General features: G+C 37.2%; 1 protein-coding gene and 1 long non-coding RNA gene across 8 annotated transcripts in view; one reads left to right on the top strand and one right to left on the bottom strand.

Annotated features, from left to right (window-relative positions):
* The window catches only part of dip2ca (disco-interacting protein 2 homolog Ca), a 101554-nt gene that overhangs the window by 54544 nt on the left and 20286 nt on the right, over positions 1 to 26724 (bottom strand). The window lies entirely within an intron of this gene.
* Positions 17358 to 26060, top strand: LOC309509231. The gene is made up of 2 exons (XR_014209830.1): positions 17358 to 24011; positions 24227 to 26060. It is a non-coding gene; the product is annotated as an uncharacterized lncRNA (long non-coding RNA).

Genomic DNA, 26724 nt, shown 5'->3' with positions numbered 1-26724 from the left:
CACATAACTCGCCTCGCATCATTTGTGCTACGACATACTTCTGCTATGTTAGAGGAACTTTTAGTTGTTCTCCACAAGCAATATGATCTGCAGAAAGAGTGGTATGTACTTCAATGTTTCTGCTGACAGATTTATATGACATCTGACTCCTGTGAGTAACATCAAACACCTTCAAAAGACAACAATCATCTAGCATTGTCCAAGACGACAGGAAGCGGCCGAGATCAACCACACTGTAGATCTACGGGAGAGACAGGCGAGCACTGCGGGTCGAAATTATGTTTATCTAATGGAGTTAAAAAGCACAGCAATCAAAACATCTCTGCACAGGCATCAATGCAAATTAGCTAGCCAGCCACACATGCCTCCTTTTCATTAGCAGAAATCAGTCAGTTTAAGATTGTCTAAATATTTAGTTGCAAATGCAGTAAAAAAAAATGATATAAGCCAAGATAAAATATAAGGTAATATATATATATATATATATATATATAGATATAGATAGATAGATATAGATATATAGATAGATCCAAGATGGCGCCGCGGATGGCTGCCTCGGTGTTGAGCTCTCCAGTTGTTACACTGTTTTTGTTAGTTTGTCCTGTTTTATGTTTGTCATTCGACCCGTCACACCCAGCACACTTTCTGTTTGAACTGTTACCGTCTGGTCGACGCTACAGAGCACCGAGCACAAAAACAACCAGACACAGGAAAAGTTTCTTTCCCCAGGCCATCTACCTCATGAACACTTAAATGTTCCCCTACTGTGGAACAAACATGTGCAATACTTCCCTCAGACATTTCATTATAGCACCTTATAACTTTATATATATTTATAATTTATAATCTTTTATTTTTATTTTATTTTTATTTTTTCAATTTTTTATTTATACCTATGTTACTTGTCACTTGTCTTGTCACTTTATATTGTATGTGTACTGGAAGCTACTGTCACCAAGACAAATTCCTCGTATGCGCAAGCATACTTGGCAATAAAGCTCTTTCTGATTCTGATTCTGATTCTGATATATCTCGTGTAGTGAAAATCTGATATAGTAACAGGACCGATATATAAACAAAAAATGTCACACCAAGAATTCTAGGATCATTTTTGAGTGAGTGATGCAAACAAATCATAGTATTGAATCTATTTGCTAAAACTGACAGTTTGATTCCCAGTATTGAACTTTCAAATTTCAAGTTTTAACACTGTAATATTTGTGAGTCACAACTATGGATGTGCGAGACTACATGACTAAATTCTGCTGCTGCAAGTCGACATTGGAAATACTATCATTTTCTTCCCCATATTTATCCTTTTATATTTTCACAAAGGCCACGTTCAACTTGCTGTCATGTTTGTTACATTTTTAAAAAGATAATTTTTTTGAAAAGTGTAAAACAAAATCATTTAATCTGACCATAGACCTTGCATGTCACTCACAGCGGGCTCAAAGGAATGTCCCCTCGGAAAACTTTAGAATACTCTTAAATGTGTAGTAACCGGTACATATCAAACTTTTCTTTCAATATTGGCACCTGTCATGTATTTTTCATGAGAAGCGTGCTCAAACCTGGATGTGCAATCTAACTTTTATTTTAGGAATATTGTTTATAACAGGATATTGAGTTTGTAAGTATTGGTTCTGAACTGCCAGTTGATTTGAATAAATGTCTATATTGGCTAAAATTGATAAAGTGAACATTAAGTTTAATGTACAATGATCGTAATGCAAGGCAAGCACTTCGCATGTACTGTATATGACCTTTTTTTTAGGAGCATTTAGTATGGGATTTGAGCGATTCATAGATTAAGTGGGCTATTTCAAATGGATTGCTTATATAGACTGTTGTTTTTGACTGTATTCTGGGGGTTTGTTAAACTAGTTGGTTACAAAATTTCAGTTTAAATGCTATTTAAATTAGTAATGGGGCACATCCCTATAGTCAAAACACGGAATGACTGTGAAATTATTTTAATGACACAGAATTACAGAAACTTAACATTGCATTAAAATCTTATTATTTACAATGCTGCTTAATTTCAATGCATCAATATTCAATGTATTACCCAACTCTTATTCTTGATACTATCATCATTATAGACTGGAATGGGATCTGAAAATCCACCCTTCTGAGATTCCTTCAGAACAGACTCTGAGCTGAATGTAAAACAGTCCCGTGCCGCAGGAGATCCGATTACTCCATGTGTTTCTGGATGAGCTTACATCTGGATGTGACTACATTGAAAATAAACCCCAAAAAACTACAGTATATGAATCTTTTCACAGCAAGAAAATCACAGTGCGAGCTTATGCTAACGATGGTATCTTAGGCAAACACATGTAACAAAATGGCTTCATTCTACTCTGTAAAAAGTTCTACATCACAATTCTTCGTTTTTCACGAGCGCACAGTGTAATTACACGTTACAGGTGGTGGAGCTTATGGCTCACAGAATACAGGAAACCATCCTTTTGCCTCTTCCACAACATAAACGTCTTAATAATGGGCTTCGGTGGAAAGAATCTGCCTCTATGGAAATCGCAACCTCACAAGCAAAAATTCTCTTCTATTTATCTAAGAGGATTACAAGCTCGGGGAACATTTACAAGTCCTTCATAGGCCTTTCTAGGGCCTAGAAGAGCACAAGCAATTCTAGGGTCTAGTGTTATAGCATTACACCAAAGCTGACGGAGATTTTGCATCGATTTGTATAATATAACCCATCTTTAGCTCTATCAAATTGAAGGTTTTTCAACAGTGCAGTGCGAGGAATATGATGTCACAGGGCTGTGTTCCAAAAAGACAGGATATTGTGATGTCATTGGTTTCCTGTTTGGTGTGAAGGAGTATTCCACAGGGATCTAATCAGGCAAAAGGCCGAGTCGTCAGATGTGCTGGATAATCTACCTGTGTTTGTGCGTGCTGTGAGGGAGTGTGAAGTGCAAAATACACAACGTCCTCAAAACGTTGGAAACTTAAGACACACTTTCAAATGTATGAATGTCACTGCATTTGATAAAGAAATGTAAAAGCCAGTGGTATTTGCTTTAAAGAAAGATAGCCCATTTTTAAGCAAAACATTTCACATTAAGTTGTGTTTAAGTGATGCATTAATATAATGTTTAATTTTAAGAGGTAAAAAAGTATTTTGGAAGGAAACCTGTGTGAACTCGAGGAACTGACCAAAAATCTTGCTGGGACCAGCTAGTTAAATGTAATAGCTCAGGAAAGTTGAATTAGTTATGAAAAAAATAAGATGATTTTGGAATGATATTTTGTTATCTTATGCAATGAAATTTTGTTAAAATGTTGATTAAAGTAGGGATACACCGGTATCAAAACACTTGCCAATACTGATCAGTCAAAAATTCCAACTTACATAATTGTTATGGCACATAACTGATAAATGGTCTATTAAAATTAAAATGTTACAAATGTAAGTATTAAAATACTATCTTGTCTATATGATTTCAAATCAAAATGAAACAAATTAATTTCAAAATATTCAAAAATACAGTATGAAAAACAGATATTTATTTTTAGATTTGCAAACAATTTCACTTAAAATGTTATTAATGTTTTTTAAGATTAATTTTAAGAGAACATTAGATTATGGCAAGGGAAATCGAAATGTAAAAATAGGTTAAATGAGCATATTATAAAAAATTATCAAAAAAACGAATTAAAATATGAATATTATTAAAATAGATACCTATTTGTGCATCCCTAGAAATTCAGAAAGTTGCAAAAGTGTCCAAAAATTTTTTCAGCACATCAGACCCAAACTCCTTGACCCTCCTAAATGACATCACTCCTTATATTTACACATCAACTGCATCGTTCACCCACACACATCCCATGATGCATTTCAAAATGAAACAATGAGCTATGTGTTTTAGCCCCGAACAGCTAAAGACGGATCAAACTACAAACAAAAGGTTGCGCCTGAAGGGCTAACTGCTATTTCTGACAGTTAAAACCGTTGTCTGATGTGGGAACAACAACGCAGTCAACATGTTTTTCTTTTGCCTGTATTTCCTCATGGGAGGGGGCATATCAGAAAACTGCTGAGGCATGGTCTCTCCAGCGCTCTAGTAATGAACCTCCCCATCAATGAGAGTTTTACTCAACTGACACAGATCTCTCATATAAAACAAAAACACATGAAAAATTCACTTATAGGAATGAAGGCCAGTCGCATCTTTGAAATTCATGCAAGGCCATGTATTCGGGACATGTAAAAGCCTCATTGCTCGGTGGCAGAGAAGGTACATTAGCGCTCAGCCTTGCCTCGGCAACTCGATGAATAAACCATACTTAAATTGAAATATGTCTTTCCCCAGAGGAAGAACTCTTCCCTTGACCCCTTTGTAGAAGCTCTGCGATAAGGCCGTAAGCTTTGTACAAGCGAGACAGAGGTGTCAATATCAACAAGCGCTGCAAACATAAAAAAATAATAAAAAAAAGATAACAGGAAGCGCAGCTCATTGGCAGGAAAGGCCGATGTGGATGGCTTCAGTTGTGATAGACCTTATCTGATCAGATACATCAAGACTGTTTTTCCCCACACAATCATCCAGAGGATACAACAGAACATAAAGGCTGAGAGACTGTTGAAAAGCAGTTTTTTTTTATTGTATTAAAGGGAAATGGCTCATATAACCGTGTTTATTCAGGTATAATTTTCACTCCTTGAGGTGAAGGAACACTTGTAGTCATGGGAGATCAGGTAACTATGGTGACTGTAAGAGAAAGAGAGAGTCAGCAAACACCAGAGTGATAATTCTCCATTAGTCTCACAGAATATTGAATCCACTGAGGCCTCAGCGAACTCTCATGCAAGACTTGTTTTCTGGAACACACATTCATTCATACCATCTTAATGTTAACGGAGGAAATTGAACCAACATGATTTCATGCAGCAGTTCAGTGGAGCAGGAATGTGATACTCTGATATATTGTATTAAGAGGAACAGGTTGTCGTTTAAATGTATAATTTCCTTGTGCTGTGACAAGATTGAAAACTTGTCTAGATTACAGTAAAATCTCACACTCTACACACTGTTCACACTAAGTAATGGTGGTGGTGTTCATTTGGGTGACAAAAGTTGGAATCTAGCCTGTGTGCAAATCAGTGGAAAAGAAAGTGTAAGTCATGATATTGTGATTAAAGTAGAAATGCACTGAAATGAAAATGTTGTCCGATAGGGCTTCACGATATACTGAAATTATTGAAATGTCGCAATAGCATACGATAACTGATTTTAAATAGGGATGTCAATTTACACAAATTCCCATGATCAATTGCTGTTCATATTAACAAACAATCATTAATCGATTAATCGTTAGCTAGCCTTAATACTGCAATATGCATCTTCTTACAGCCAACAGCATGACAGGGTGTGCAAATGCTGTTCAAAAGACCATATTCCTCACCAAATGAATGAGAAGGGTTTTTAGTCTAAATAAAGGGTTAGTAGGATTGTAAAATGACTCGATGTGATTGATCATTTAATTAAATTACTTATTTAATAAACAAATATAACGACTAATACAACTGTCACCATCAACGCCGCCTCAGAAGCCTGCTAGTCAGAATGTTCAACTCCTGATGTGGACACACTCAACGGCAACTAAACCCAATGAATTCACAACGATTTATTAAAATAGTGTTCTTCTTATAATGTTATGTAATATGACAGTCCCAATCATAGTTTTTATTAGTCGTGCATTGCTGTTTGAGTTGCGAGTGCTGAAGCTGAAGTGCTAAATGAACACCAGTAAACTGAAGAGCTGTGCTAGTGGCTTATTTAACTCAACGAAAACGTGTCCTATGAGATTAATCAGATATACAAAATCAACATAATATTACAAATTATCTGCACAAAATGACACAAATTTACAAGTGAACTTGAACTAAGTTACGTACTATTCAGAATGTGCAACAGTTGTAATTGCGTTCTTCGTACAGCAACACAAGGCAACTAAACACAAATAATTCACCACGTTTTATTACAATATTGTTCTCTTTATAATGTTATGTAATATGACAGTCCCAATCATAGTTATTATTAGTTGTGCATTGCTATTTGAGCTGCATGCACTGAAGATGATCACCGGCGTATTTTACTACCGCGTTAATTCTTAACCTAATGCATCCTTAAATGAGATAAATCATATATAGGCCTACACAAAATAAACACCATATTACAACTTGCAAATGTTGCAAATGTTGCACAAAACAAAAGGCTGCGAATGCACACACAAATGTGTAGTCATGAATCCCATGCACTACATCGATGACCAGAAGAGAATTGCTAATCACTGAAAGTGAGTGCTGATGGAAACTCTTGTCCACTTGACTAATAAGAAACAGTGCTTGATCAGACCTGCTGCTGGACAACCTGATGCTCAGTTGAGTGATTTGCTGGCTCTGGAACGGAGGCAGATGAAATAACAATCAGTCTCAGTGCACTGTTGGAGCTTTGAGCACAGATGTGGCAGGGGGAAAAAAACAATAGACTTACCACGTCCCACATGCCAGACTCTTTCAAATGTGCTCCTAAAGGTACCGTATGTGAAAATTAAAAATTGAATAACAGATTAGTGGGAGTAAGTGGGTCCAATTCAATTAAACACCCTAAAATCCACTGCTTTTCAAAAACATCAAAAGCCCTCATATTTAGACTCTACAAAAGCTGGAGATTTGCATATTACACTTACGATACTTTAAAAAGAAGTGGTTTGGCTGGATCCGCAAGCCATTTGTGGGTCAATAAAGTGGTCTGGCTCTGTGTAAAGCTCTTTTAAATCTGGGTCCACTGAGTCACTCTACTACAACATAAATACACAGCCTAAAGCTCTTACTCTACATACTGTACTTTTCAGCTCAGTATCAGAGCTTAACACTCAGCTCAGGGTCAAAGAGGAGACCTTAGCTTAGAATCAGACTTGAAGGCACTCTTCTTTACATATTCCAGCCTTACTCGGAGATTATTATTGATAAGCTAAGAACATCTCTTTGAACCTGAGCTGCAATAATCAACCCAAGACCAAGATGGGATTATCAAATCAGATTCAGACTGTACTAACCCATGATTAGACTATTTATAATCGACTCAGATTAGTCAGGATGCACTGATATAAAATTTTGGACAATGCCAATAATGATTTGCACCATGGTCAACAACCTATAAATGGCATATTTTAAAATGCATACTACCATTTAAAAGAAATGAATATGTTTATTCAGCAAGGATGCATAATGTTACAAAAGATTTCTATTTTTAATAAATGCTGTTCTTTTGAACTTTCTATTCATCATGAAATCCTGAAAAAAAACTAATAAAAAAATCATGGTTTCCACAGAAATATTAAGCAGCACAACCGTTTTAAACATGGATAATCATACGAAATGTTTCTTGAACAGCATATCCACATATTAGAAGTTCCACTTCTGAAGGATCATGTGACACTGAAGACTGGAGTTATGATGCTGAAAATTCAGTTTTGATCACAGGAATAAATTACATTTTATAATACATTAAATAGAAAACAGTTATTTTAAATTATAATAATAATGAACAATATTACTGTTTTACTGTATTTTTGATCAAATAAATGCAACCTTTTTTTTTTAAACACCAAACTTTTGAATGGAAGTCCACATTTTAAATATTTTAAAACATATATAATTTTTTTTATATCTACCATTTATATCTTAAATAATATTTAGGCTAGTTTGATTAATTAATTAAACAAATAAACACAATTTAAAATCGGTAATTTTAAATTTGGTATTTAGGCAACATTCCCTGATAATTTAATAACACTTCAAAATATTCAAATAATATTTTTAAGTCTAGTATTGGCAGATAACAGATTTAGTAAAGATATATTGTGCATCCATAAATCAAATAAGGGTCATCAGACCATAATGATCAGCTGATGTTTGCACCTCTCATCAGTGAAAAGCAGCAGAGCTGTAATATTGACACCTGTTTTTTTGCATCTGTCTGTGACAGCGTGGGAATGAAGAAGAGACACTGCCATCTCGATGTGCTCGACCTTGCACGAGAACCTTCTCTCATCAAATAGACAGGACATGATCCCATTAGCCGTTCCCTGAATTTTATGCTTGCCCCCTAGGCTCAACAAGGCTGTCGATGAGAGTCAGAGACCCCTGCGAACCCGGAAACACACAAAAGTGTAAAGAGAGGCATAACAGAACCAAGAATGACTGTCAACCACTGTCACTCTCATTTGGTTTCGCATGTACTTCTGACTGATTGTGAATGAGTGAAGTGGGGATGAAAATTAACATTTAAATACATGACACATGCCAGCTGCCACATTGATTTTGTTTAGCATTTGTCAGTTACGACTTTTAAATGACCCTTTCGTCGTTGTTGTGCACAGGTGAGTGTGTATCTGTGCTTCCAGAACTGGTTCAAAGGAAAAACCTCTTCCTCTCTGTAAACATTTTACCTTTTTTCCCGAAGATGGGGATCATGCCTGATGCTCATTTGCATTTAGATTAGCTGGTTAAAATGATAGACTCTCCACGGTGGGCCCTTCCAAAATCACTTTTACTCTGAGGAGATTCCAGATCAACCATGTCAATGGCTGCCACATCATCGATAAGATGACAGGAATAATTCTGAAGTAAATCGATCCAAATCCTGTTCTGTGTGGTGAATTACACAGGCAGCTGTGGCCACAGAACAGATGAAAGTTCAGAGAAACTACAAACCCCTGCTATATCATCACATTTGACAATATCAGCATTCAAAATGACTTTCCAAAGTCCCCATCAGTTGAACCGAATGAGGTTCCTCCATAGGATCTCTGAAATTGTTACCAACTGCAACTGATTTAAAGATAAAGTGTGTAACTTCAGTGTAACTAGTGTCATCAAAAGGAATTACAAAAGATAAAAACATATTTCCGAACAGTCCTTTCTGTCTGCCTTTGGTTATAGCTGAATGTAGCTGGCCGGTCTTTGCTATGCAATTACAATAAATTAGACTGTGGTGTTTATGTTTCAAAAAATTATGCAAATGCATCAAAAAATATATACAAGTGACTTGTGAACATAAAAATATAGAAGTCTTTTCTATGCAATAACAATAAATTGGGACTGTGGTGTTTATGTTTAAAAAATGATGCAATTATAAAAGGGACTTGTGTGAATAATCGTGAACGAATCAGATATTTTCAATGAATCAGTTGCTTCAGTTCAGTTCACAAAAACTGTACGCCACTTCCTGTGGAGGATTTTTCTGTGACTAACTGACTAATTAAAATGTGGTCGACTAAGCCTCTTCTAGTTGACTGATGTTTAGTCGACTATTAGGGGGCAACCCTAAGCAATTCACAAGTTAACAGCTCTCTGGAAAGGAAAGATTATTTATGGAGCCAGACAATCTCCTGAACTCCAAACTGAATGTCAGAATGGGAAAGAAAGGTGATTTAAGCAATTTTGAGTGTGGCATGGTTGTTGGTGCCAGACGGGCCGGTCTGAGTATTTCACAATCTGCTCAGTTACTGGGATTTTCACGCACAACCATTTCTAGGGTTTACAAAGAATGGTGTGAAAAGGGAAAAACATCCAGTATGCGGCAGTCCTGTGGGCGAAAATGCCTTGTTGATGCTAGAGGTCAGAGGAGAATGGGCCGACTGATTCAAGCTGATAGAAGAGCAACTTTGACTGAAATAACCACTCGTTACAACCGAGGTATGCAGCAAAGCATTTGTGAAGCCACAACACGCACAACCTTGAGGCGGATGGGCTACAACAGCAGAAGACCCTACCGGGTACCACTCATCTCCACAACAAATAGGAAAAAGAGGCTACAATTTGCACGAGCTCACCAAAATTGGACAGTTGAAGACTGGAATAATGTTGCCTGGTCTGATGAGTCTCGATTTCTGTTGAGACATTCAGATGGTAGAGTCGGAATTTGGCGTAAACAGAATGAGAACATGGATCCATCATGCCTTGTTACCACTGTGCAGGCTGGTGGTGGTGGTGTAATGGTGTGGGGGATGTTTTCTTGGCACACTTTAGGCCCCTTAGTGCCAATTGGGCATCGTTTAAATGCCACGGCCTACCTGAGCATTGTTTCTGACCATGTCCATCCCTTTATGACCACCATGTACCCATCCTCTGATGGCTACTTCTAGCAGGATAAATCACCATGTCACAAAGCTCGAATCATTTCAAATTGGTTTCTTGAACATGACAATGAGTTCACTGTACTAAAATGGCCCCCACAGTCACCAGATCTCAACCCAATAGAGCATCTTTGGGATGTGGTGGAACGGGAGCTTCGTGCCCTGGATGTGCATCCCACAAATCTCCATCAACTGCAAGATGCTATCCAATCAATATGGGCCAACATTTCTAAAGAATGCTTTCAGCACCTTGTTGAATCAATGCCACGTAGAATTAAGGCAGTTCTGAAGGCGAAAGGGGGTCAAGCACAGTATTAGTATGGTGTTCCTAATAATCCTTTAGGTGAGTGTATATATATATATATATAAAGAAAATTTTGTGTCTATGAATTTATAATTTGTTCCCGCAACTTATTAAATCATTCCATCATTTCAGTTAGGAACAAATTAGTTCCCATAAGTTGGCCATAATTTAACTAAATTAAACCAAGGGAACAAATTAGCACTATGTGGCCATGATTTAACTAAAACGAAGGAAACAAATTAATAAAACATGACCATGAATTAATAGGTCACTGGAATGAATTCTTAATTCATGACCACAATATCTATTGTTTCTTCCATGTATCATGTGCGGTGCTCTATAATTATCAGTGAATAATTATTTTAATTAAGTTGAACCCGAACAATTGAGTTAGGAAGTTGATCTTGAGAACCAAGATTTGTGGATGAATCATTCAGGCTAACTTTGTGAACCGAATCAATTTATTTATTGAAAAGAACCCAATCAAAAGAACAATTCTTCCCAAAATCAGACACTGACCAAGCAAGTAGATTTTCAGTGAATAATGACTTAAATGTCTCATCTGCTTCTCACACAAAGCTATCAAATGGCTTCAGAATATTTGGAATGTAGTGCAAATCCTTTTTGAAGGTTGAAACCAATAATATATTGATAAATATAAGCCAATAATTATTTTCATCTTATGGCCAAATGCCAAATTTCTTTTATAAAACTATCGATACTTTTTTTTTTTATCCAAATGAATTACAAATAAAACCATAAAAAGTAAAATCCACAGTTTAAATGCTACAAATGAATTTAGGCATCACAACACTATAATTTACAATTTATTGTAATTGCTTGGACACGATCCACCAACTAGACTTCTACAGAAGAAAGTTTTGGAACGACAAGAGAGTAATAAAGACAGAGGTGAATAAATAACGGCAGAATTTGACAGGGAAAAGTATTAAGAATTACACAGATTACCTTTAAGTGAAAAATGCTGCCTATATAATGCACAAAGTTTTCATAGCAGCATATAGTGGAGACAGACTGTCTAGCGGCATGTGTTCATGTGCTCTTGTGCTGGAACCCGCAGTCAACAGCTTGCATGGATCTATCACAGCACAGAGGTAATCACACTGAGTGCATTCACAAATCACATCATGCCATTATTTGAGGTCTTAGTTTAGAATTCCATCTCTGTGTCTCTCTTTGCAAATGCTCCTACGTAAATCAGCAGGCGGACAAACAGAAGCTTTTAAGGAGGCGGTCCTATTCTGGAAGTATCGCCGTGACACATAATCAATTAGAAGAAAACTGCGAACACTTTGGGGATTCCATCCCACACATCCCATCTCCCCGTCCCGGGTCAGTGAGTGGTCCGTTGGCAGAGAGAACCCATGTGCTTTTAGCCAGGCCTTATAAACCCGAATCCCTGAATGCCATAGTACGCTGGATTCTATTCAATCAAATGAAAACGCATTACCGGGAAGATTAATTCACTCCAGCCTTTGCGTTCGCCAAACTCACGGGAACAACTTTAAAAGCTCAATCTTCTTTTCAGTCGAGAGAAATAAATAAATAAATGTTCGACTTAAGCAGTCTGTTAGGAGGACTATGCTTGACAGGGGCAACAATTGCAGTCACCATTAGGAGTCTAATAAAACCATTAATGTCAATTTTGTTGCCTTATAGATCAGCTGAGCATGTAGTGCATGCAGACGGGAGCTAAAGATTGCAGGACAAGACCGAAGAAGAGCATGACTGTTTATTGGCAGGTCTGTCATGATGCATTAGGAAAGGAAACCTTCTTTCAAACCTCATTACAAGGTGAAAATGATAATAATAACTGGTTTTCACTTTTCAGCTTGAGAGCTTATCGTTTATCCAAAATGAAGTTTCACAATTAAAGCTATAAACATCAAGCTCAATAAGAAATTGTGTTTTGGATAACATTTAAAGGGATAGCTCACCCAAAAATCATTTACTTGTGTCTTCCGAATCTGTATGATTTCTTCTGTGTAAAACAAACTAATATATTGTATTATTATATATGTTTGTTGAATTATATATATATATTTTTGTCTATACAATGAAGGTAATGGGTCCAAATTGGTTTTGGACCCTACTGATTTTCCCTTTTATTGACTGTATTTTTTATCAAAAAAATAAAATAATTGTATGTATGTATGTATGTATGTATGTATGTATGTATGTATGTATATATGTATATATATATATATATATATATATATATATATATATATATATATATATATAAACAATACACTTCTAATAAATCCACAAAAAAACTGCATGTAGTTCCTTACAGAGAAACATGCAGACCTGAAAAGGCAGAACAAAAGAGAAGTTAGCTTTGTTTTCTGATGACATGGCTTTAAAAAGATGGTCTAGTTATGTAACCTCAGAGACAGCAGGTGAATGTGTCTTGTTGTTTGATGAATTAAAGTTATTACAATAAAATGGCTATTTACACTCAGCAGACTGAGTCATAATAGAGTCTGGCATGCTAGACCCCCCTCCTCACCAAACTACTGAGTTTAAACCCCCATTTGGATAAAAGTCAACATTCATTTTATTCCCTCCAACGCTCTTTGTCACCAAACAAATGACTCCAGGAGTACAACAGAGCTCTAATGGGTGAGAGGGAACATTAGGCGAGGATATTTCTGTCAGTGTGAAGGGTCTGCGAGGTGAGAGCTAATCAAAGCAGAAAAATAATAACATGACAAGCCGGACCATTATGAGAGCCAGGGATGAGGAAAAGGTCAGGCATTCGCTCACGGCAGGAGGGCCATGGAGGAGGGGAGAAGTGATGAGTGGACGCAACTGGCCATTTCTTCAACTACGGGCACTTTGGCCCGATGGACTTTAAGAATTGAAACCCTAAAACACACTTTTATTTAATTTAGCAACAAACAATCTCAGTAAATGCAGGAGTAAATGCAGTATACCAGGCTTTTCCTGCATTGAAAATATTTTGGTGGCTGCCGAAATTATTCTTTGTCCCGCCAAAGATTTATTTGACGTTACCTGCCTTTCTGCAGTACCGGGACCCGCTGATAGCTGGCTACTTTAAAACGTTCCCGTGAGTGTTTTTGTAAGCGCTCTGTGAAGAGAGTCAAGGGTTTCTATTTTCCATGTGTTTTTGCATTGAGCATTGAGCTTTGTAGTCAATTACATACATCTGTTGAGTGCGTGAACACAATAACCAATCAGATGTGTTTAAATTAATCCAAATCCACTCAACACCACTCAAAACAGCAGAGTTTTTACTCAGCGCGAGTTCCATAAACAATAAAGTATAAACACAATGTCGATAATTTTTATGGAATAAAACTGCAGTCTAAAGGTGAGGTCTTATTGAAATTTCAATGAAATTTTGAAGCCAAAAGAGTCTGACTATTGTCAATAGTGTAGCATTGGATGAAGCACAGCTCACATGGTAGCAGCTTTTGTTGGTCAACGTGGCGAAAAACAGAAACCCTAAAATCCTAAAAATCCTAACCCTACAATAGAACATTTGGCATTTTTAATTGAAGATATAACAATTCTGGCTATTTTCATATTTTGGCAAGTAAACAATAAATGGTCAATATTAAAATTATATACTATTTTGTCTAAATAAATCAAACATAAACTACAAAACTAAAATCAGTCATGAAAATCCTTCAAGTAAAAATGTAGGCATCACAACATAAGGTACAGTCCAAAATCATTTAGCTATTTGCTAAAGGTTATATTTAACAGTATTATTTAGTATTAAACAATTATTGTTTAAAAAAATTATGTTTTGTAATGTTAACTTTAAGTGAGCATTAGACGATAATTAAATGTAAAAAAAAAATATAAAAAATGATGAGAAATGAGAGTGAAGATTAAAACAATATAGACTAATACCGAAATTAAAGTCATGTTGTTTTTCAAAATATAGCTAGGTCAGAAATACACACACACACACCCTCACAATCCTCATCTTGTCATATCAGAACTAGCTAATTAAGCTAACAGAGACTTTTCAGTCCTTAATTACACTGTGCATCTCAGCACGCCGCTGAAAGCTGTCAATCAACAGGTGTAAACAGCTTCAGTAAATCAAGAGGATTGCTCTTCAATTCACTTACTGACTGCAGCGAGGAGGACAGTCTCAGCCTGTCATACTGTTACAGGGTGACCTTGACAGGCTTTAGCTCAAGCCTGCAGGCCCCGCTGATCCTCTGAGCGGCTCACACACACAGCAAACGCTCGACGTGAAAACACATAGTGAATATGAAAACACTCGGCTCTCTGAGGGTCTCAGTATCCATGGTGAATCAGAGCATTACCTAACTCCCTCTGAAGTAGGCTGACTGAGTCTGAGCTGCATCAACCGTCTGAAATCAGCATCTGCACAGCACACGGAATATTAATCGCCTCACCCTGCGTGACGTGATGGATGTGGATGCTGTATGTCAAAAAATATGAGCACGCAAAGGCAAACCCTGCGCCATGATCAGCGTTATACCTGCTAAAAAGCAAAAAAGCAGTAAAGCTAGACACCAGCATTTGTTTTGTATGCTAGTCCCCATCAGACTTCCAGAAAAACCAGTGAAACGGTTTGATAAACCGTATTATTTTTCTGTGTCCAATATAGACATTTTGGCCAATACCAATAACTATTTCTATTTTAAAGCTGATTGGCCATTGACCTATATGTCTATATGTATATGTCTATGTCTATATGTCTATCTATATGTCTATGTCTATATATGTGTATATGTATATATATATATATATATATATATATATATATATATATATATATATATATATATATACACACTGTGACGGATGTCTACCTCTCCCTTGTAATCAGCGCCACCCCGTCCCTTAATTCTCCGCCCTTCGCCAGGTTCCCGACTGGAGTGGGTGTGATTGAAGAGGAGGGGCGCTGCAGAGGAGAATTGGCGGCGTGTGATGAGGCACACCTGACAAGCCGCCGGAGCTGTGAGTCGCCGGACCCGCGGTCCGAACGGAGAACATGCGTGACGCCGCTGATGGGCTAGGATGCCGGGCCGCTATTCCCCTCCGTTGTCGGGGCCTATAGAAGACGACTAGCCGCGATGCCGAAGCCGCCGCCCCCCTCGCGCCACAGACCGCCGGACACCGCCCCCCCTACCTGGACCCATCCCATCTCTTCACTACCCTTCCTTCACGATTCCCTGGCACAACGAGGACACCAGATCCCCTTTTATTTCTACACTTTATTTCCCCATTTTTGGACATTTTTTGTTTATTTAGTTTAATAAATACCTCTCCGAGGCTTGACACCACTCCCACTGTGTCTGTCGTTTGCTCCTCCCGCCACAATACGTGTGTGTGTGTGTGTGTGTATCATTCTAATTTGCTGATTTTGTGTTCATGAAACATTTCTTATTTCAAGTCAATGGGATCCAATGTTGTAGATCCTACTGACTTATTGTATGGACAAAAACAGTTAAAATAATCTTCAAAATCTCTTTTATGTTCCACAGAAGAAGAAAAAACTATTTGGAACGACATTAATAACGGCATTTAAATTTTTTTGTGAACGTTCCCTTTAAAATCTTTAAGTTAAGGGCCTGTCGTTATTACCTCAACCTGTAACTCACAGGTGTTCCTAACAGCCAAGACTAATGGGACCAATTAATACGGCAGACAGAGTCCGGCTGAGCAGCACACAACTCTCCTCAGCACCACACGCTGCCAGAAAGAGAGAGAGAGAAAGAGGGAGTGATGAAGATACAGTATCATGATATCAGGACAAAAGCACTCAGATGTGAAGTCCAGGCCTCTCAGTGTAGTTCTGTGCTGTTTACTACTTCAAAATGGCCATAATAAAAACTCCCAGAAGGCTTTTCTTCCTTTTTCCATAGCAACATCTGATAACTTGGTTTATGGTCTGAGCCTGTAGCCTGGAATATGGCCCTGCTTTTATACAGCTACCACACGTCTCCCCACTGACAGTCGGGCATCTATAATTCAGCAGCTGACATTTTTTGACCTGTTGGATTATTTAAGCATGGCACATTTCTCAGGCTGCGAACCCTGTGATCCCAAAATGTCACTTTGTCACATGCACGGTCCAGGGGATCTTAAAGGAACTGGGGTGGGATGGGCGGTGGTCGCACATTTTAAGGTGAAATACAGCTTCACCTGGATGGCACCCCAAAAACAGGATCAGAGGTGTAGCACTGAAATAAAGCAATACAGACACTGCATTATCAGCAGCTGATAAACTGTAATACAAGTATGCTCGTGTGTATGTGTTGTGTTTTAGCACAGAAGATGGTCCTGTAGGCCATCTACCGTGATATTAATCTTTTAACAGTTGTGTCTGCATTTGCGCAGGAGGTCTGGACCACAGGCTTTGAGATCTACTGATGCCTCAAATTTAGGTCAGGTTCACTATATACTGAGAAGCAACACGAGCAACTCAAACAAAAAAAAAATTTGCAGTTAGGGCACCAAGTTGCTATGTTTCTTGTCGGTATGTAGGCCAGATCTAATATAAATATGTGGTGGTAAATATTGATGTTAATTATTATGTATATAAATAATAAAATGGTAAGTTCATTAAAAACAATAAAATGAAATATTATTAACAAATTAAATATAATTATTGGGTTCATTTAATAAAAAAATGGAGAGTAAAATATGCCTTATACTGTTTAGTGCTTCTTGCATTAAAATGCTTTTATACAAAAGCTGTTAGGTTTAAATAACGGTTCCACAGATTTTTTTTTTTTAAGCCATGTTAAATCATAAAATATATTGACGAGGAGTTTTATACAAAAAATACAAAAAATACCTTCCATGTAGTATCTTACAATACTGCTGAAAAACTTAGCATAGTCATAGAGCACTGCTGTTCCACCGCAGGGAATGTCAAGGTGTAAATGTATTTTGACAAATTCCTTCCAGCAGTCAGACTCCCCATATGCTAACATTCGCACAAGTAAATATTCAAATTATTTTATGCTTATTTATGCTGAAAATCTCTCTGCCTATTTTTTTGTGTCACATAGTATGACTGAATAAATAAGCATTTTTATATAAACTGTTGGGGCAGAAAAATCTAGTTTATAGTTTATATATATACTGTATTTATATAAATATCTATATATCTATCTATATCTTTTTTTTTTTTGGCCTAACAGCAAATAGCTTCCCTTATATATCGCAAGCATCCATATATATATATATCCAGATTATTTGATCCCTGTACACTCGACTATTGCAAACACCAAACAAAGGAAAAAGTCATAAAAGTGTACAGAACATGAGCCAGGCTGTTATTCTGTCACATCTCTCCCCTGTAAAGTTGAAAGCGCAGCTCTCTTCCAGTCACAGAGGAAGTGATGTAATTGATCACACAGCCACAATACCCAGTAGATCTTTTTAGAACCTCTTTGAGCCCATCGCCAGCTGAATTATGGGATCTGAATGTGCGCTTAGGAACCAGCGTGGCACAAATGTGTGGGCCTGAGAACAAAATAATCAGGGCAATGGTTGCCATAGCAACAGACAGAGTACCTTACTCCTGTGGGAATACTCATCGATGGCTGTACTACCACAGGTGTAGACTGAGTGCGGTAGGACCATCCTCGCAGTGGCAGTTTGTCTTTGAAGCTCCATATAATAGCTTTTTCAAAGTGCCGTATCCGCTTTGCAACTGGACTAGATGTAAATAACAATTCCTGAGCTTAAACGACACAAGATTTCATGCAAGAATGCCTTTTGTCCTTAAGAAATGGGACTAGGATTCTCCATCATAGCAAATTTATGCAGCAGCCTGAATGCGAGTCTGCACATATGTGCAGGCGTGTATTATGCATGTACATATGTTCCTGCAATCCCATCCGTGTGTAATGTGCTGCAAGAAAGACCCACCAGCCGGATCACTTTAATCCGATATAGTCGGTCAGTGGTGACCAACATAAAGCCGTGTATTAGGCTTCACCCTGAGTCATAAGGGCTTTTTATAACTGCATTTAAAACCTTAGATAAGAGCTACAACCCAAATGTCCACTTTTCAGGTCCATAAAGCTCACATTTTATTAAAAGGAATTTCACCTAAATATTATATTCTGCCATCATTTACTCACATTTATGTCAAATCTGTTTGACTTACTTTCTTCTTTGGAACATAAAAGAAGAATTCAATTTCATTCTATTGTCAAAAATATCTTCCAGATGCATGTCTTTATTGCATATTGTTTATATTGTGGTATGTAAATACAGCCGCGCAGCGTAGGACTGCTTACATTTTTTGACGAGTCATGATTCATAAAATAATCAGGCTATTTCAAATGGATTGCATATCCTAGTCGACAAGTTTGTAACAAAATTTCTGTTTAAACCTTAATGAAATTAGTGGCGCACGTGTTATATGTTGTTATTGTGGAATAAAATTAATCATATTGTGAAATAAGATTTTGGTCATCCCTAATATGGGCGGATCAATCTTGCAAAATAAGAGCAGCAAAGAGCAGCAATTAGGGTCTATTCTGTTTAATTTTGACTTTAAAGTTCTACTCTAGCATTTTCCTGTTTTGACATATGCATTTTTTACTCTCCATAAGATTCACCTTTATTTGGCCATTTTGTTTTCTTTGCAAATCAACAAATACATCCTGAGCAGAGAGAGAGTGAGCCGAGAGAGAGTGAGCCGAGTGTGGTGACCCGACCAGCTGTTCGAAATATTTTCATCTACGCACGTAAACCCATGCCGGTTTTTTGCAGCGGAGGGTTGAAATCACCAATCTGGTAAGGAGCCAACGCACCGCTGCCCTCGTCTTGCTGGAAACGGCACTAAGCGTCTTAGACAAATCTTTTTCCTCTCCTCCCTGACACCCTCATGAAGAGCGAGCCACATCCAGGTTCGCCTGAGGATCAGAGGTAGACAGAGGAAATGGAGGAAATCAAGCATGGCCGCACTGTTTATGAGAGATGAACACACGCAGGGTGATCTGTGAGAGGATGGCTATGGTACAGCAGTCATTCCCTGTCGCCATACGAGGCGGAGCCGGAAACAACAGAGGCTAGACCGCTCGAAACGAGCACGGGAGGGCCGCTCAGACAAAACGCCCCGTGCGCAGGCTTCAAACACACCCTCATGACAGCTCTAGCGTGTCAGAATTGCATGGCGAAACCTAGAGACAGACAGACGGGCTGGTAAACCACAATACACATGCAAACACCTTCACCTATCTAGCTAAGACAATTGTATCAAAATATTTCTAAATATATGACTTTTGATATAGGTCTCTGATTTATGTGTGCAGTTGCTCAGAAAAGGCTAAAAAGGGTGATTTTATTCAATAATAAAAAATAAAAAAACCAGCCTAACCAATTACATTTATTTTATTTACAGTTTATAATGTAAAAATTCTAGTTTAAAATAATCAAGGCATTATTTCTATACTTTTTTTAATAAATGAACAAGGATGCCGCAATACATCTATACATATTACCAAACAGTAATATTTACTAATATAAATTTACCAAACATATGAAGAAGAAAAAAAAACACACAAAGGGTGAAAAAAATGTGCAAAAAAAGAGTGATGATGCAAAATTATCAGAATTTGAATCAGAATAATCTGAATCAGAATCACTCGAATCAGAATCAGAATCAGGGATGGGCCTTTTTCAAAAATATTGTATTTTCATATTTGGGCTCATAAAAAAGGGATATTCAATTATTCGTTTATTTAAATGAAGTTTAACGAGAAAGAAGTAATTTTTTTTAATGTTTTTGTCACCATTTTTGAAGAAAAAAAAACAAAACACTTAAGCAGACTGCGCCAATTATCGCACAGAATGTACATATACACTCAAGTGGATCCAAACCTAGTTTTTAGGAAACTTGCACAATATTTAATACATAGAGAGAAGCTGTCAGCCGTCACCTGTGACTAAGCAATCAACTACAGTATTACTCACATCCAAACATGACGGCTTGATGCATTTTTAATATATGGACAAAGAAGAAGATGAGGAAAAGAAAAGATTTGGGCGTGGAAGAGTGTCATGCCAGTGTTCTCTGCCACGGGTCAATATTCATAGCGACGGAGAACCCTTAACCAAACCGTTACCATGGGAATAGGAAAACTGATTCTAAAAAGGGAAACTGTACATATCCTGTGAACCGCATCATCATTCATGAGATCATAGTTTTGGGGTAAAATTAGCTCACAATACATTTCCCCTGTGCCTGGTCTGGCTGACTGCAGCCACAGAATGTTAATGCTGCTATATATGCAGATGATTGGTATGTCACATAATAAGGTATTTCCTCACATGTTGGTATTTTTAGCAGTGGATGAAATGAGTCTTTCAGGGTGAGATGGGTGTAAGTTACTGAAAATGGCCAGCTGTCCCAGGAGAACCAAACATCTCTATAAACACTCTCCTGGCAAAGCTGTGGGCTCTTGTTAAAGAACGCAAATAATGTTAACACACTCCCCTCTTTCTTTGCCTTGTTGTAATTTTTGGTTTAAAAGCTTTAAAGACTGACTAAACACTCAAATCCCTATATGCTAACAGTGAGTAAACTCTTTAGCTTTCATGACTGAAAAAAGCATAAGCACAAGAGCTGTCAAAAGAATGACTAAGACATGCTTTTCACACAATTAAACAAAACATCTATTAGATAAATGTGTAAAGAACTAGCGCAGAGTTATAATTTACCTCAGAATTTCACTCCAATATAAATTCTGATATGAAGCTATGAACATTAGCTGGGCACAGGAGCTAGTTATTTTTCACTAAACAATTTAGCACATATTTAAGCCTAACTGATTAAACCTATTAACAATTTATAGGAATAAACAACAAACCAACATTTATCACTAATTAAAATAAATAAGCTAAAAAAGCCCTGATTAACTAATAAGAACGACTAAGTAACATAATTAAACAAATGTGAAACTGTACATCACTTTGCATTTAGCTTGCCGTTTAATTTAGCTCAGCCTTTCATTCTAATGTGAAGCTATTAGCATTAGCGGCAAAGAAAATTTAATTTGACACGAAAACAAGGCGGTGAGGGATAGACGTACAACACTTCCAAATGTTGTGGCGGTAGTTTAACTGATGAAACACTGAAAATATATACTTTTTAAAACCTATCCTAACCAATGTCTACTGCACATATATAATAATTAGGTCAAATTGTCAATATTTTACAGACAAAAACCACTTAACCAAATTAATTAATTCTACCACATCTAGCTGAAACTGTATACATTTAGCAATGGTGTTTAACCTACATCAACGTTTAACTCTAATATGAATTCTAACATGTAGCATCAGTGTTATTTATATACTATTATAGTATTTATTAATATTTGTATTAGCTTTTATTTTTATATTGGTCCATTTACCTAGAATTTTCATTTATTCCAGTTTTACTTTAAGCAATTTTAGTACTAAAGTTACAACATTTCTTAAAAAATTTAAAAATATTTTTCCAAAATATGGGGGGGGGGGGGGTCTCATTTTAGTTATCTATAATATTTCAATTTTATTTTATTTCAGCTTTTATTTCAATTTTATTTAACTTTATTTCAAACAATTGGGCTTTTTAAAATGGCAATTGCACATACATAATTAGCAGACTAAATTATTAAATTGTTGTTAACGCTAAAACAACAAAACAAACAAAATATATTTTACTAATCACAACCTTTCAAAAAAGACTAACACAAGACCCATCTGGCAAATAAGAACAACAAAGACATTTCACAAAATGAATGCCCATTAGGTGGAACTGCACATTACTTTGCATTAGCTTGCAGTTTTATTTACCTCAGCATTTCACTCTAATATAAACCTACTAGCATTAGCTGCGCCTCATGTTTTCTGGCACCAGAACAAGCCATTTTTCATTAAACAATTATCCTCTTTTTAAATGACAATTGCCCATTATAAATGTCAATAACAACAACACTATGAGGAGATGATTAGAAACACCCATTTATTTCATTTGCCTCCTTTTTATATCCGTTCGTGTGAATTATGTGACTGAATTCAGGTCAAAGCGGGTGGGGAGGGAGACAAACCTTTGTTTGCCTTGCCTATGGTCTATATTGCATTCATTCATGCAACACAAAGGCTTGTTATTTTCTCAGGGCTGCTGGATATATATCTCTGATTGTTCATCTCCGTTCAATGTAACGACCGTACGGACTAACCGAGGCAGATTTATGGAATAGGATTCCACCCTTTAAGTAAACAAAAATGTAATAGAGAAAACAATTATCACAGCTGAAATTGCACCGCTAGTGTATTGCATAACACAGAGAACATCTGTTTTCAGATGTACAACATAGACGGACAATGCCTCAATACCTATAGCGTGCAGCATACCTAGACAACAACTGTTCAACTATGCTGTCTAGATAGGCAGCTCACTCGGTTTTAAACACAGCCACTCCTCCTGACATAGTTTGTCATGTCAGTCCCATAGTTGAATCTGTCAGAAAAAATTATAATAAACCGCTCTAAGACATCAAATATTTATTAAACTACAGGCAAACCGTAGTGTCTTTAGCAAAACTAATGTCTTTGGAATTAAAAATATGCATTCGTTGACATCCTAACCAATCTCATGCCTTGAAAATTGACTTCGTCATGTCATTCAGACATAACTTTACACATTGACGTAAAGCTGGCAGCTTGCTTTACACATCTCTCTGTGGCGATAAACTGGGCCAAGCTGACGGCACACACAAGCACCATCCCCATCTGAATTCCCTCTGACATGCTCCGCAGGGAGAAACCATCTTCCACCCGCAAGAAAGTCCAACTCACGGGGAGAGAGAGAGTTGCCTAGCAACCGTGCTCTTGGAAAAAGGCAGCAGCAGCCATTTTTCATTTTCAGTTTCAGATTTGAAATCTAATAGCAATAATTGTGAGAGAGAGAAAAAGAGAGAGAGAGAGAGGAGGGAAACGAGAGTGACGCGTGTCTGCGTGTCTGTGTGTGTGTGTGTACATAAATACGATTAACACAATTAATTTGACTAATCACGCTATTTCCTCCAAATTACATTCAGAAATGTTGCATCTATGTGCAAATGAATTGAGGATTTGAGGGTATTGATACATAGTGGATGCAAGGGGGTTTTGTTTCTGATATTTCCATTAACAGAATAATCAAACTAAATGATCAAATTATGAATGATTTACAAGCAAAAACCACACCACAAACACAAATATTATGACATTTAAACTCTTAGGCTTTCACCTTTCACCAGAAACTTTTAATATGGCCAAAAAACGAAAACGAAAAAAACATGTTTTTAATATATTTTAATAAAATACATTTCAAGTGCACAATATATTTTGTTATATATTATATGTCTGAAAATACACTGTTCCAGATTTCCCCCAACTGTGACATCAAAGTCTTCGTATAATTCATCGTTACACTACATCCTTATGAATCACTTTCTGCCAGGACTTTTACGTGCTTTTCCCAAACCACTGAAGTGACGTCGACATCCGGGTTAGCGGTAGCATGAGCCGTCAGGCAAGTGTTATTTAAATAAACTCCTGATGTACTTACAAACTTTTCAATGCCTCGTTTTATGAGTACAGAATCTGATACTGAGTAATGAGTACCTTTCTCAGCCGCTCCAGCAACGGACGCATCCCGGAAAAACTATCGGTATGGATTTTTGACGATAACGATAGTTCCACCAATCAAAGGTGAATTGATAGGACCGATGAATCAGTCAACCTCTACCTACTACTCCTTCTTCTCTGGATCCTACAATAGTTCCCACATGAGCACCTGTACAACAATTTATAGAGGATCATGACGGAACATGCTAATCGATAAGTTCAATAAAGTTAACTCCACAACAACTACATAAATTCATCAACTAACCATTCAGAAACGTCCTGTTGCATTTGAAAAGTTAGGCTACTTCTTCCAACTCTGGTTCGAACATAAGGCTGAACACCGCTACTGACAATTTCTGTCATTTTGGCTGCGTGAGATTCTCCAGTTTTTCAAGTATCCGAAACACAAGCTCTAAAGACTCCGCCCTCTTCTGGAAAGGGGGCGGGGAGCAGAAGCTCATTTGCATTTAAAGGTACACACACGAAAATGGGGTGTTTTTGCTGACATCCAAATAGGGGCAAAATTGGACATGCTATAATAAATGATCTATGGGGTATTTTGAGCTGAAACTTCAGCCACATTCTGGGGACACCAGAGACTTATATTACATCTCGTAAAAAAGGGCATAATAGGTCTCCTTTAAATACATATAAAAAAATTGCAATATGGAATCAAGTGACCTTTTCTCAGTTCCAACACATAGATTAAAGACATTTCCATCATTTCATTAAATAAGTGTTTTAGTATGTCATTAAGTCTATAATTTCACAATTCATGTAGCTTGCATCCATTACAAAAAAACAAAAACACTGTGGTACCATTTTGCTCTGATATAGTATCATGGTTTCAATATCCATAACCATATTCACATGTGCCATGGTATTTACATGTAATAAAACATGGTATTATCATGTCAAGAAAGAAATTGTGAAAAAAATATTGGTCTACAGTAACTTTACCTGCGCTGACCTCTAAATCTAAAGAGCTGCGCCAGTAAAGCTAGTGAGAGGGGTAATTAGTAAGCTTGACAAGTCCATTACAGCCTAATGAAGAGGTCAATAGTCCCAGCGAGGTCACTAAATAGGGTCACAGAAAGAAAAGCATGACTGTACATGACAGAGTCAGAAACAACTAGTCACTACTAGTCTACCAACAATAATCTAGTTGATTAGTGAGGCTCTGTTTTTTCAAGAAACCCACAGGCTAGACGATTTAGAAAGTATTTTATATTGCACATCCCTAGAAACAAGCAACACCAATGTTTATATAAGTAAAACACAAAACCCTGGCAGAATGAACACAGGATGCTAAATGACCAGAGGGCTCTGAGTTCCAGTTTAGAGCCTCACAAATCTAAAGCAAGGCACAAGAGGAGTGTCAAGACTTATGTATTTCATGTGCAAATGGGAAAACACCGCCAGGAGACTCAATTAGGATTTAAAGTTTCCAAATACTGTTCGAACAGGGTAGGACAAGACACTGCACATGGGTAATAAGGAACACCCAGAGTGATTCGGTGGGGAAGTACATCTCTTCTCTCTTACAACAAGTCAATTCTGTAGACATATTGTAGATGAAAGCCCCACTGTGGGCAAACACAGCCAATAAGGGCAGGAATGTTCCCCTGTGGAGCACATAACCCTAGACACAGAGACATCCATTGTAATCAACTACGTCCAATACAGTGGGAGAAGATAGGTCCTTGGGGCATTCTGAGCGGGGCTTGGGGAATCTCAAGTCTTTTACTGTCTTATGATCAGCTGAAGATCACAAACACCATTAAGTAAATCAAAATAGACCTAATTTACTATGTTCCAGGAAAACAATGTTAACCAATGACCAAATATATCATTTATTTTATTCAACATCTCTAGCCTATGTTGAATGATGTTGAATAAAATAAAATAAAATAAAACATTTACTTGTAGGTAGTTTGTATGATATGACACTAGTGGGCTAAGCCCTGAAAGTCATTTTACTTCCATAATGTGATGCCCTTAAGTATCCTTAAAGGGATAGTTCACCCAAAAATGAAATTTAGCACATGGTTTACTCACCCTGAAGCCATCAAAGGTGTATATGACTTTCTTCTTTCAGACGAATACAAAAAATGTCCTGGCTCTTCCAAGTTTGATAATGGGAGTGAATGGCTGTTTGACTTTGGAAGTCCATTAAAGCGCATTCATGATAAGAGTGCTCGACACGAATCTACGGGGGTTAATAAAGGTCTTCTGAAGTGAAGCGATGCGTTCGTGTAAGAAAAATATCCATATTTAAAACTTTATCACCTTAAATAACTAGCTTCTGGCAGACGGCCGTACGCATCGTTTTACGCCAAAAGAGTAATCCTTGATCTTGACGCACAATGTAATGACAAACGCGGTTGTTACTCTTTTGGCAAGCATGGAAGAGCCAGGACATTTTTTTAATATATAACTCAGATTGTATTAGTCTGAAAGAAGAAGGCCACCTAGGATGGCTTCAGGGTGAGTAAATCATGGGCTAATTTTCATTTTTGGGTAAACTATCCCTTTAAGTCATGATGTACAAATAAAAATTAAGTGCTGCCCCTTTTCTTGCT

This window comes from Leuciscus leuciscus, assembly GCF_965113295.1.
Source record: "Leuciscus leuciscus genome assembly, chromosome: 11".
Classification (NCBI taxonomy): domain Eukaryota; kingdom Metazoa; phylum Chordata; class Actinopteri; order Cypriniformes; family Leuciscidae; genus Leuciscus; species Leuciscus leuciscus.
Note: the sequence above shows the minus strand (reverse complement) of the source record. Positions and strands in the feature narration are given on the sequence as shown.